The sequence below is a fragment of the Homalodisca vitripennis genome, chromosome 1 (genome assembly GCF_021130785.1).
Source record: "Homalodisca vitripennis isolate AUS2020 chromosome 1, UT_GWSS_2.1, whole genome shotgun sequence".
Lineage (NCBI taxonomy): Eukaryota > Metazoa > Arthropoda > Insecta > Hemiptera > Cicadellidae > Homalodisca > Homalodisca vitripennis.
The window spans coordinates 1,886,035-1,898,276 of record NC_060207.1 but is presented as its reverse complement, the minus strand read 5'-3'; positions in this window follow the sequence as shown (position 1 = coordinate 1,898,276).

Here is a 12,242-nt window from a genome sequence, read left to right as displayed (position 1 = left end):
GGGGGGGGGGGGTGGGGGGGGGGGGGGGTGGGGGGGGGGGGGGGTGGGGGGGGGGGGGGGTGGGGGGGGGGGGGGGTGGGGGGGGGGGGGGGTGACTGAGTCAGGAATCACAACCTACATGGTTGTATGTCCAACTTCATCTAACACTAAAAGACATGCACTTAATAAAAAAAACTATAAAAACACCACAATCATTAAACTAAACTACCGGAATACAGGTCACAATATGTCTTCACTCCGTCTTACTAACCATGTTTACCGACTGACCAGAGGGGGAGGGTAGCCAAATGGTAATCGTGACGGGCCGGCTAAAACAAGATGGCGGAAATACAAGGGAAGGGGAACAGGAATGGGCCCTTTCGGTTATTATTGGTTCATGCAGAGGATGATAACTTCTTAAAACCATATTGTGCACTCCGCATGTTGGTTTATTAATTGCAAATATCCGATCCGTTTGATACTTTTGGTATTCTCTTTTGTTCATTTTTTTAGAAATGGCAACCAGAGCGGCCTAATCTCGACTGATGGTTGACTGATTGGTTGGTCCTGCCAATTTAATGTATGTTGCCTCAATTAATTTCCTTTTGAAGGAAATGTGGTTCCCGATGTATTATGTGGGCTTCATGCCCCAATTCATATGATGGTCTTCGGACCAACATTCCTGTTCCCCTTCCCTTGTAATTTCCGCCATCTTGTTTTAAAGGGCCCGTGCCGTCACGATTACCATTGGCTACCCCCATGCTGGTCAGTCGTAAATGGTTTAGTAGACGAGTGAAAGACATATTAGTGACCTGTATTTCCCGTAGTTTAGTTTAATGATTGGTGTTTTTTATTAGTTTTTTTATTAAGTGCATGGTCTTTAGTGTTAGTGAAGTTGACATACAACATTGTAGGATTGTATGATTCCTGAATCAGGCGTGCCACAACGCTTTAGTAAGATTTGATTTTATTTTAACCTAGTAATGTAATTAATGTTATTAGGGTTAGTTCTCTTATACCTGAAGAAGAGATCAGATTGCAGATCTCGAAACGTTAGTGTTACTGATTTCTTGATTTTCACTTAACGATGGGCAAATGTTCCGGAAAAATCCTGTTTTCCTTCATAATTCAAACAATTATTATAGCTGATACCTTTGTTGAGTGCTAGAAAATAGTCGGATCCAGATTCTAAATATTCCTATCTTCTGCACTGCTGTAATATTATTTCTTTATTGTTTCATAATGTTTGCTCTTTGTTCATCTTGGTCTGGAGAAGACAAAATTATCTCTCAGTCGGATCCCGTTTATCTTTGCCTTGATACGTAGCTACTACACGTTTTGTTTGTTTGTAACATGTACTATTTTCACTTTATATCACGAATACATGGGGCTTACTGTGCGTATTGGCACCTTACTTACTGGCTTATATAACGCTAATTAATGCTGCTAGCCGTCACACTAGTTACACTCCATCAGTATTGGCACCTTACTACCGGCTTATATAACGCTAATTAATGCTGCTAGCCGACACACGAGTTACACTCCTGTGTATAACTGCAATTTTGTATCCGTTATATATATATATATATATATATATATATATATATATATATATATATATATATATATATATATATATATGATACAAAATTGCAGTTATTTTACTGTGAATACCATTTTTTAGAATTGAAAGATTGGTATTGAATATTTATTTAATATCTGCCTAATTCATAATTTACTAAATTAAAGTAAACAAATCAATTGCCTAGTACAATGTGATCTCCCGTTTATTTTTATTTTAAACAAATTTCAGGAATTCACGATAGCTAAAAGTACAGTATTTTCATAGATCTGTAAAAAAGATGAAGTATTAAAAAAAAGAAAGTGTGTTTTTGTATCTTATTGTACACAACTTTTTAAATTTCCTCCATACGATTAAAAACAATAACATAAAATAGCCATGGAATAAAACTTTGCCTATAATAAAGACATTTTTCGTTTCGTTTCATCTCCATACTGTTACCAGATATCTTCTTTGGTAACGTTATTCGTCTATCAGCCAGAAGTACAAATATTAATAGTGATTTTATACTTTAAAGATTGTTTTCAGAATTTTAAAAACTTTTTACACTAGTTTCAAGTGATCTCTAAGAAATATATGATTTTTAAATAGCCAATTTCAGTAAACTTTAGGTTGGTAATGGACTGAACACACAAAGTACTAATAAATGTATATGTGTAATAGGTTGAGTCTGTTTACCGCGTATGGAAATTGTTGTCTGACTCACACGTAATAAAAAAGTACTTCTGGTGAAATGAAAATAAAAGTTGAAACTAGTTTGAATACTTTCTTTATGAAATTTTGATGACTGATGTTTTAACTAAATCTTTACTAAGGAATAGTAGATTTGGTAGATCAAAGCCTTTAGTACTTTTAATACTAAAAGTATGCTTTAATACTTTTTTAAATTTAGGAAGAACAAAAATTAGTTGAGTAAAATACGTTTTTACCCCACTATAAAAGTTTGTCTTAATTCAAATTGTTGGCAACTTAAAATTTTTTATAATATGATAGATCCATTCTCATGGTAGTAAGTAAAAATATACAGTCTTAATCAATGTATTTGAAATTGTTTACTACACAGAAATTAAAGTTTTTGATAGAAAATAGAAAATTATCCAAAGGTGGAGATAGCCTGTTACAGGGTAAGCATTACATTTTAGTCTTCATATTCTGTCGATAGGGCAACAAACGTTTAAAGCCAATGGTATATCTTGGCTTTGTGCATTCTACATACTAGTATTCAGAACTAATAAGTGTTTCTAATTCTTTTACAAGTCTTAGTGTTTCAAGAGTTATTATACTTACCATATTTAAACAGAATCATGAATTTTTCAGATAAAATTTTAGGCTCGAGGCGATAATATGTAACAATCAAACAATATGTGACAAAACAAATCACGTACTCTAAAAAAGTGACTAGGGTTTTCAATATCCATGCAGTAAACAAATTATATAAGTGTCAACAGTTAAGAGGTTCCTGAAAGCACAGTTTTGTTTGAATCAAAATTGACTGCACTTTGCCATTTGGTATTTCAATTCCCCATTTCAAGCCCAAGGAGGGATATAGTGTTAATTGACAAGAAAACAACGGAACTGGTGTTCTCCCCAAATGCCTTCCTCTTATTGCACAATTTCCTCTCAGGAGTCGATGTCCTGTACTAATTCATATTCCATTAGAATCATTATTGCATACAAGTGTAAAATAATAACTACAAAGAAATATTTAAGTATAAAATTTCACAAACAGATCAGCGCATGGAAACTGGCACTTAGTATTCAGTTGTCGGCTGCTCTCAGTAGTGGAGCTCTCACTCATATACAGTATTGTCATCTATTGATGTTTATGTAACCATATTGTTCTGTTTGTTCTGGATGTGACCTATAGAGGAACACTATGGCTGTATACTATTGGCCATATGTGGTCCCGTTTAGCTAATTATCGTATGGAAACTGGCACTTAGTATTCAGTTGTCGGCTGCTCTCAGTAGTGGAGCTCTCACTCATATACAGTATTGTCATCTATTGATGTTTATGTCCTGTTTGTTCTGGATGTGACCTATGGAGGAACACTATGGATGTATACTATTGGCCATATGTGGTCCTGCACACTGAACGTTTAGCTAATTATCGTATGGAAAGTTAATTATTGCGGAAGAGCTCATTTCAACACCTGTGAGGAAGAAAGATCCTAGACTCTCGAACACGTCTTAAGGTAAACTGAGCTGACCTTTTACACTAGTTTTACTCAAATTTGGCTTTATATTTTCCATAATTTTATTTTATTTGTTTATATCAATGATACAAATTTAAGGGAATAATTTATTGCAAAGCAAACAAACTATTATAATTATTAAAGAAAGAAGACTTCAATGTTTGTATATTTTACCATTATTCAATAATATAAAAAATACGTTTTTTATATAAACTTATGAGGCTTGGTAGGGAAAAGACAACCGAATAAAACGGAATATTCATATTTAAAACTATCATATTATAAGTAATTGTTGTGACAAAAGAATGATCATGAAGTTGTGCAACACAGATAACTTCCTATTACTTATAAGGCAAAAAAATTAATACTAGACCAAATAAGATGCCCCATTATATTAATTTGATTTGACTAAATCTCTTATTAAAATGGTCAAATCACATTTTTCAAAAGCACACATAAACACATGAAACGTTTACATATTTTCGTAAAAAGAGCATAATTAATCGTGAACAATAGAGATACTTTAAATAATAATAATTTATATAATAGAAATTTAAATACATCGCACCAAATGAATATGGTTTTTTTACTAAACGATTTTAAGTGAAACTCTTCGTCAATGTCTACAGTTTCCCACCAACGTTGCCAGCTTTGGCGTAATCCCGAGGTTAGCCTATAATTCTTGAGAGGAAACCCATTACGTTTCATATATTGCCATGTTTTACAGCTTCCACTTTAGTCAACATATTTTATAGCAGCTATTACGGAGCAAAAATAATAGTTGTGTGTCATACAACTCAAAATATAATCTGCTCTTGGTTTTCTATTTATAAATTACTATCACTTTAAGTATGTAAAAATGAACATTACAAAAATAAGGCCAAACTATAAAATAAACTTCATCTTACCGAGGAAGCTGGTCAGTGTCCGATAACACCTTTCATTATCAGGAGTTGGGGGTGCCTGTGATGCTGAACGTACCACCTCAAGTCAAGCGAGGCAAGGTTGTTTGCCGCTAAGTTCGGGGAATTTCTTAAATCGAATTGGTATTGCTAAGTTGAGGTTTCTGATGAAACCAACTATTAAAATCTAGGAGGTGGTGACGTAATGTTTTCATAAAAGCAGACGAATTTCCTATACGAACACTATGACTTATTGGTGAAATAGTTGTACTTTAAGCGCTGTCATGAGACTAGCGAAGTGTTGTGTTTGCTGAACTGATTCAGATACTCCCACCTGGGCCCAGTAACAGACAAGAAGGAGCGTATATAAAATGAAAATGGACTTAGTTAGACTTGTACTGTAAATGACTTGACTATGAAAGCGATATTACATCACGTGTCACGGTGACATCACCACACTTACCCTATTTCTTATTCGTATTCACTTATTGTGCCTATGTTATATTTTCCATTAAAGCCTTATAAGTTACTGACCGTATTTATATAAAAATATAAGTTGGTATGTTTAGTTAAATTTGTCAATATTATTCAGTTAGAACACTCATAAAACTCCCAACAGTAAACCTATTATACTTATTTGGGTTTGGCGTTACACATTACTCGTAAATTGAACAAATGATATTGATACATATTATACGTTGATTATTTAAATACTCACCAGAGTACAAAGTATAATCTTAGGGGTAGGTATTGAAGAAAGCTCTACATTTGAAGTTATATTACAACAAAAGGATTACGCTGTATTATTGTAAGGGTTTATTGACAAAAAATTACTTCTAATTTTTTGATGACTATTTCTTCAAAGAATCTTGTGTATTTCTGTGAAAAGGTTATAAAACGAATAGACGCTATTCCTCCACGTATATATGGTGCCAGTTTAAAAAGCGATGTTAAAATAAAATGTTTTCTGTGAAACATATTAATTTTTGTAAGTTTATCCTTGTCAATTTAACAAATATTTGTGCTTCTAACTCATTTTGTTTATTTAAAAACGAATTTGGTTAATGAAACATGCACAGCACTGTATTTTAATGATAGGTCTTAAAAATTTAAGCGCCCCTTTTAGCTTGTATGAATTTCATAATATAAGAATAAATGTTATTTACCTCTAACGTGCATATCTGAAGTCTGGTGCTGTCGCAGACTTCACTCCTGAAATCTAAAGTTATGATCGTCTGATGGGATCTCAAAACAGACAGCGACGAAGAACGAAGAAAGCTCAGTTGCTCCACCGTGCTTTGGGATTGTCACCGCAGTTCACTCATTTGTGCACCTGATGAGATAATGAGAATACCTCTTCGCCTAGATTCCACAGTTTTTTAAGTTTGGGTGTGCCTGACATCAAAACGATGAGTGGTTTCATTTTGAACTTCTTCGTTCTTCGTCGCCGACTGTTTTCAGATCCCATCAGACGAAGATGCCTTTAGATTTCAGGAGTCAAGTCTGCAACAGCATCAGATTTCAGATGCTACACGTAACAGGAAGGTAAACTCTTGCTAAATTCAACATTAGCATTCTAAATACACTTTTAATCTTACAGTACTGTAAGAGAGCTTGTACAATTGAATTTAACAAATTAACACAACCTTTAGCAGGTAATAATTCCTAATTGTAACACTATTATTTGTAGTATTTTTACATATAATAAATATTACTTATATAGAATAAAAATTTTAAAACATTAGCAATCTATGTCCTTGGATAGAATGCACAGAATGGTTTTTAAATTCTGTATTATACCATAAAAAAGTTAAAATTTTAATATAAGTGTTCCAGAACATTTCTTTAGATATCAAATACAGAATGTAACAAAACATTTTCCCTTTTTTTTCTTTCCGTTTTTCCTTTGCATCACGAAAAACGTTAAGGGACAATAACTGTTAAGATTCCAATTTATTTATTTTTTTATTATTATTATTTATAACTATGATCTTTCTATCCATCTCCAGTTGTACATTGTCCGAGTACTTCACCACAACAAGCTACAGTTTATGTAGAACTGAGTTTTTTCCACCGAACTATAATCCGTGTTATTCTAAATTTCACTTGGTTTTAATAATAAAACAAAATTGATGTAGGATTTACAATCAGTTTAAATTTAATAACACAACGCTTCTATAATACTTAAATTACTTGTATATATGTTAATAAATAGAATATTTAACGAATGCTCAAACGAAGTACTGATAAATTGTATTAGGATATCCAAAATAGTCAAAACATATATCTGAGGCAATGATTTCACAATATAATATATAACATTCGAACACATAAACATGACAAATGAGTGTTGATTTGTGGCATAGGGGTTAGTAATTAGTTAAATCTGTCAGTTTGTTAACTATTTGGTTTTGAGTATTTCGATTGGATTTTTTTAATAGCTGCCACATAACTTGATTATTACATGTACCTTTCTTGTATAAACAAAGGAGAAATAAATCCTTATTTTAAATTATTTCACACGAGGCATAAATAAAATGCTGCTTTTTAATCACGTAACTAGTTGTTAACAGTTCCTAGAGCGCATTCTTGTACTTGAAAATAAAACTGGGTCTATATGATGTAAAAGCCATGTTTTGGAAAATTTTCACTTATTAATAGTCGTCTTGTTACTATTTACAATGTTATAAACATGCTACATACATCTACTTATGATATTCCTGTTGTAAAACAACAGTTAACATATTAAAAACAAAGATATAAAATCTATTTAATTGCCTCACACAACATGATCATTATGTCTAAGCAACTTCACAGTGTCCAAAATTCCACCAGCGTTGGATCCGATTTGTAAACAGAATCCAGCGAAACAAAATAAAAAGTAATTAAATATTAATTTTGTTTAGTTCAAAGCCATGTTAATTTTATATGTATATATATATATATATATAGTGAAAATACAAAAATTTTTTTAATATTTTAGGGAGGTTAAAAATTAGAATATACCTACCCTTAGTTGTATGAAGTAATGAAATCTTACGCAAAGCACACACCCAATATAAGCTTCTCATTCGTAACTTGAAAGCATTAATATAAATAAAAATCACACATTGTATAAACTAATGTTCACAGCTGATTTCGAAAAAGATTTTTTACACGACTAATAAACTGTTGACAAACACAACAAACTGTTAAGAGAAACCACAAAGAATATAAAATTTATTAGTAGTGAGTGTAAATTACATGCACATTGGATATCAGGATAAGATTTTGTATGATTTTGAGTTATATAGAGCGGAATATACATTAAAATTACTTCACAATTGGTCCCGGTTTGGATGCCAGAGTCATGTTGCAATCTGTACACCCATATTTTCACTCCTACCCAAGTGTTTCTTGAGGTATAAACTTCTGTACATCTTTACTAATACAACTCCCATTATCTTGCGATATGGACGTCTCTCACTGGTGTCTTCAAATTATTCCTTAGAACTACTGTTGGTCTTGCACGTCCCAGTGAAAGAAAAGAAATTAGTTGATATCATTGGGCTTCATGTGGGCGGTTCACACTAATTGAACTTTTATTTAAGTTTATTTTTATAAAATATATTTTAACTGCATTTTGAATATGCGATCAGAGACCAACATCAAAACTAGCACAGCTAATATAGATGTTTTTTGTGACTCTCAATTGATTTCTCGAAATAAAAAATATCGCTTGCTTTATATAGTGCAGTTTAGCTTTCGACTCTTGGACACTGATTACTGCTCAGGACATCTAAACCTTTAAAAGAAAAATTTTTTATAATTCTTCACCAACATAATTATAAAATAACTAACTCCAATCACCCCGGGTTAAACATAATAGGTTCTTAAAATTCCTGACCAAAAGACAAATATTCCCACCGATCATCAGTGGAAGAAATCATTTTCTGTATCTACATAATCTTGTCACCTGAGAGACAGATGGCAAAGCTCAACAAAATTTAACTTTGTACACATAGATCGACAGTCAATTTCTTAGTAGAGAGTGTTTCTTCTATATAGAAAGTAATATTCAAAACGAACATTAAAATTGAATTAACCTTTGAGGTTTGCTGAAGATAGTTCAACCTATATCGAACTTCAATAAAGTATCTCTCTTTCACACGACAAAAGCAATCACCGGGATCGAAAAATATGGACACTAAGAAACAAATAAAATAATAGATGCGTCGTAGATCAAGGTTCTCCTATAAAAATTATAATTTATCACTTTGACAGCGCTGCAATGACATATTTTATCCTCAACAATATATTGAAAATAAAATTCGTACTTTAAAACTCACAGGTATCGTTCAAGAGGCTGTTTGGAAATGTTTAAAACAGTATTAAACTCACTAAATTTTGTAAGTGCGCATTTAGTTTTTATTACTAGTTCATTATATTGGCTTTTGCTATATTTTTGAGTTGAGACTTTTTGGATCTGGAACAAGTTTTATTCTTGTACACAAAACATAGGAAATCATACAATCCACAATGGGATATTTCAAACAATTTGAAATACATACTGCTCTACAAGGTTTAATACGTAACATTAAACATAAAAATGAGTTCAAAACTAAAGTGTAATGGTGAAATAGCCACACATGATAGAAATGCCCAAACCCTACTAAGGTTTGTAATCATCCATCGTCAATCATGAACTTTAACTAAGACTTTCAAACAAATCGGAAAAGTTCTATTCGGCAATGCTTAACAATCCACCAACAAAGAAAGATTTTTATTGCATTGCTTACGGAAATAAATCGATTAGTGGTCATTCGAATAAAACATCACATCTTAGTTAGTAAAGGGTTCTTGAGCAATATTGGTGATATTTATTTGAAAGGGATAATTTTCCATTTCATAATACCAAATTTTGTTTTTTCGTCGTAGAATATTGCATAACAACTTTTAAAAAGGCTTAGTTCGTGTTTTATTCTTTTAATTGAATATAGATGGATTCGAAGTATTAAAAAAATTCACTTAGTTCGATAATATAACATATTGACAGATAAAAATAATTTAATTAGTATATGTCTAAGAATAATACAACAAAAGTTTATGTTTAGTAAATACACAGCCAAGTTTGTGGTAATATTATATTGACGATACAGTTTCATAAAATTTCAAGGCAACCAATATGTCGATGAGACCATCGACTGACAAGTCTCTTTGACTTATTCTACCCAAACATATCCGGAGTACTTGGAGGTTATAATATAATTAAGGCTCTGCAATTGTCCTGGAACTACTGATATGGTTTATCTCTTAGAGCTGGAGGAAAGTAAGATGAAATAGATACTTTATGTCCAAGGCAAGCTCTAAATTAAAGTTGTATTCTGTTGTCGATTAAAGACAAATTAGTTTCAATGTGTATAAACAAATACGCTGGCAACGTGATTAGCTTGTACAACCCTATACTATTATTTGCTGTGTATACCACAATATTTAGTTACATATTTGTCACCCCATGAGATTATCATTATCATGAGATATTAGTTAGGCCTACACCTGATGAGGCAATGAGATTGACTCTTCACTAATATTACACTATATTCTTTACTCTAGATGTCTCTGATATTGAAAAATACAAAGTGTTTTTGTTGAGCATCTTCGTCCTTCGTCACCAACTATTTTTGGATCCCCTCTGACGAACATGACTGAACAGAAGTGAAGTCTATGGCAGCATCATATTTTAGATGCTGCATGTAAGAGGAAGGTGAATTGGAGATAAACTCAACAATCGCAAGTCATAGCCATGCTAAATTAGGGTCACACGGTCCTTTCTTACATTTACTGCCAAACACAAGACTTACTTTTGGCATCAAAAGGGGCATCATGCGAAATTAAAAGCTAAACGATAAAATCTTAGTAGGAACTTGATTGATCTCTTCATATCTGCAATTGCACCAAAACTTAAGGTTTGTAGACTCTACCAGCGATCCATAAGACTGCTATTATACCACGGACTCTCCGATATCATCAACCATAATGCCTGGGAAAACACCTTACCAAGTATTTAAGTTTTACACTTAACTGGACCCAATACTACTTAAAAACATATATGAATATTTTATAATCATCTATAACAATCGTCTTTCAGCCCTTGACCTCCTTGTAACATTGTGTTCCTCAAAGTAAGACTAGTCCTTTCTTGTTTGGAGAAATCTTCCCTAGAAGTCCTGACTTTAAGGAGTGTTCTAAGAGGAAACCTTCCTCTCTACACAACATACTTTTGTCGTAATGGGGTTGTAAACCATTGGGAATCCATAGTCAGTTAATATTCTCGGTTTAATTTGTCGTCAGAGAATTTTGATAGCAGTTTTCACTATCTTCAATAGCTTGTGCTAAATAGGTCGTTATTACAGTATAAATAAGGAAACATTATATCTTTCATGTAAATAGATGTTGGTAATACATTCTACTTATGTATTGGCATTAACTACCCTAGCCTAGTCTGTTTTAAAACAGCAAATATGTGCACCTTTTAACATATTTAGTCTGTTTATTATTTAATTAAGATACCCATGAAATATAAATATGAGAATCAATAATTCAATAATTTTAGTTTAAGATTGCACTCGAAACAATCGTGCAGAATTTGTATTTCTAACTCGTACTAATATATCTTACATAACAATGATTATATTTCATTTAAAACATTAATTCCAGGAATTATAAGAAATCTAGTAATTTCTAAACGATTTGATTATTTTCAATATAAATTTAAGTAAAATAATAAACATTTAATTACAAAAATATAACAACGATAGTGAACATTTGCACATTTGTTATTCCAAACAAAATTTAACCATCAACGTCTCTAGACTAGCAGAAATTTATATTATAAAAGTAATGCACTAAGAATACATTCGAAATATGTCGTACTTATTTAATTTATGAAAACACGTAAAAGTTACGATCTCAGTAAGAATAAGGAATAAAAATTATATTTGTTAAAAACTATTCAAATTAACTTATCACAAACAGAAACAGAAATCAAACTTAGAATTTGTACATACGCAGAACAGTTTCTAATGATCCTTAAAGGGCATAAAACCGAACATAAGCCTCATAACTTTATAAAGCATCGAGAAAATAATGTTTCAGTAACTTCAAAAGAGTTATAGAATTGTAAGAATTCAGTTTAAAAATAGAGTTGTACATAAACTTGAAAACCCATTATTTATTATTTAATTATTTTTGCTATTTATTTTATGACAGTTCAGATAGAATAATTAGTTATAGAACCAACAATATTACATTTTATTAGTGCAATGACATAAATTTCCGTTTTGGTAATAACTACTGTACTAGATTTCGTAATGTAGGAGTTTTAAAGACCTACTATTGGAAAACGTACATAATATATTTATAAGTAATCATCCATCATCAACAATGATATTCTCAATTAACGGTTAATTGTATATAAAATAAGTCACATTATATAGACTATAAAACCATCATAAACTATTAAATTTTTTTTTATTATAATAATTAGTTTTTACCCGTAACCATATTTTCTTAGAATGGTACAATAAGTTTCTTAATTATGGCACTA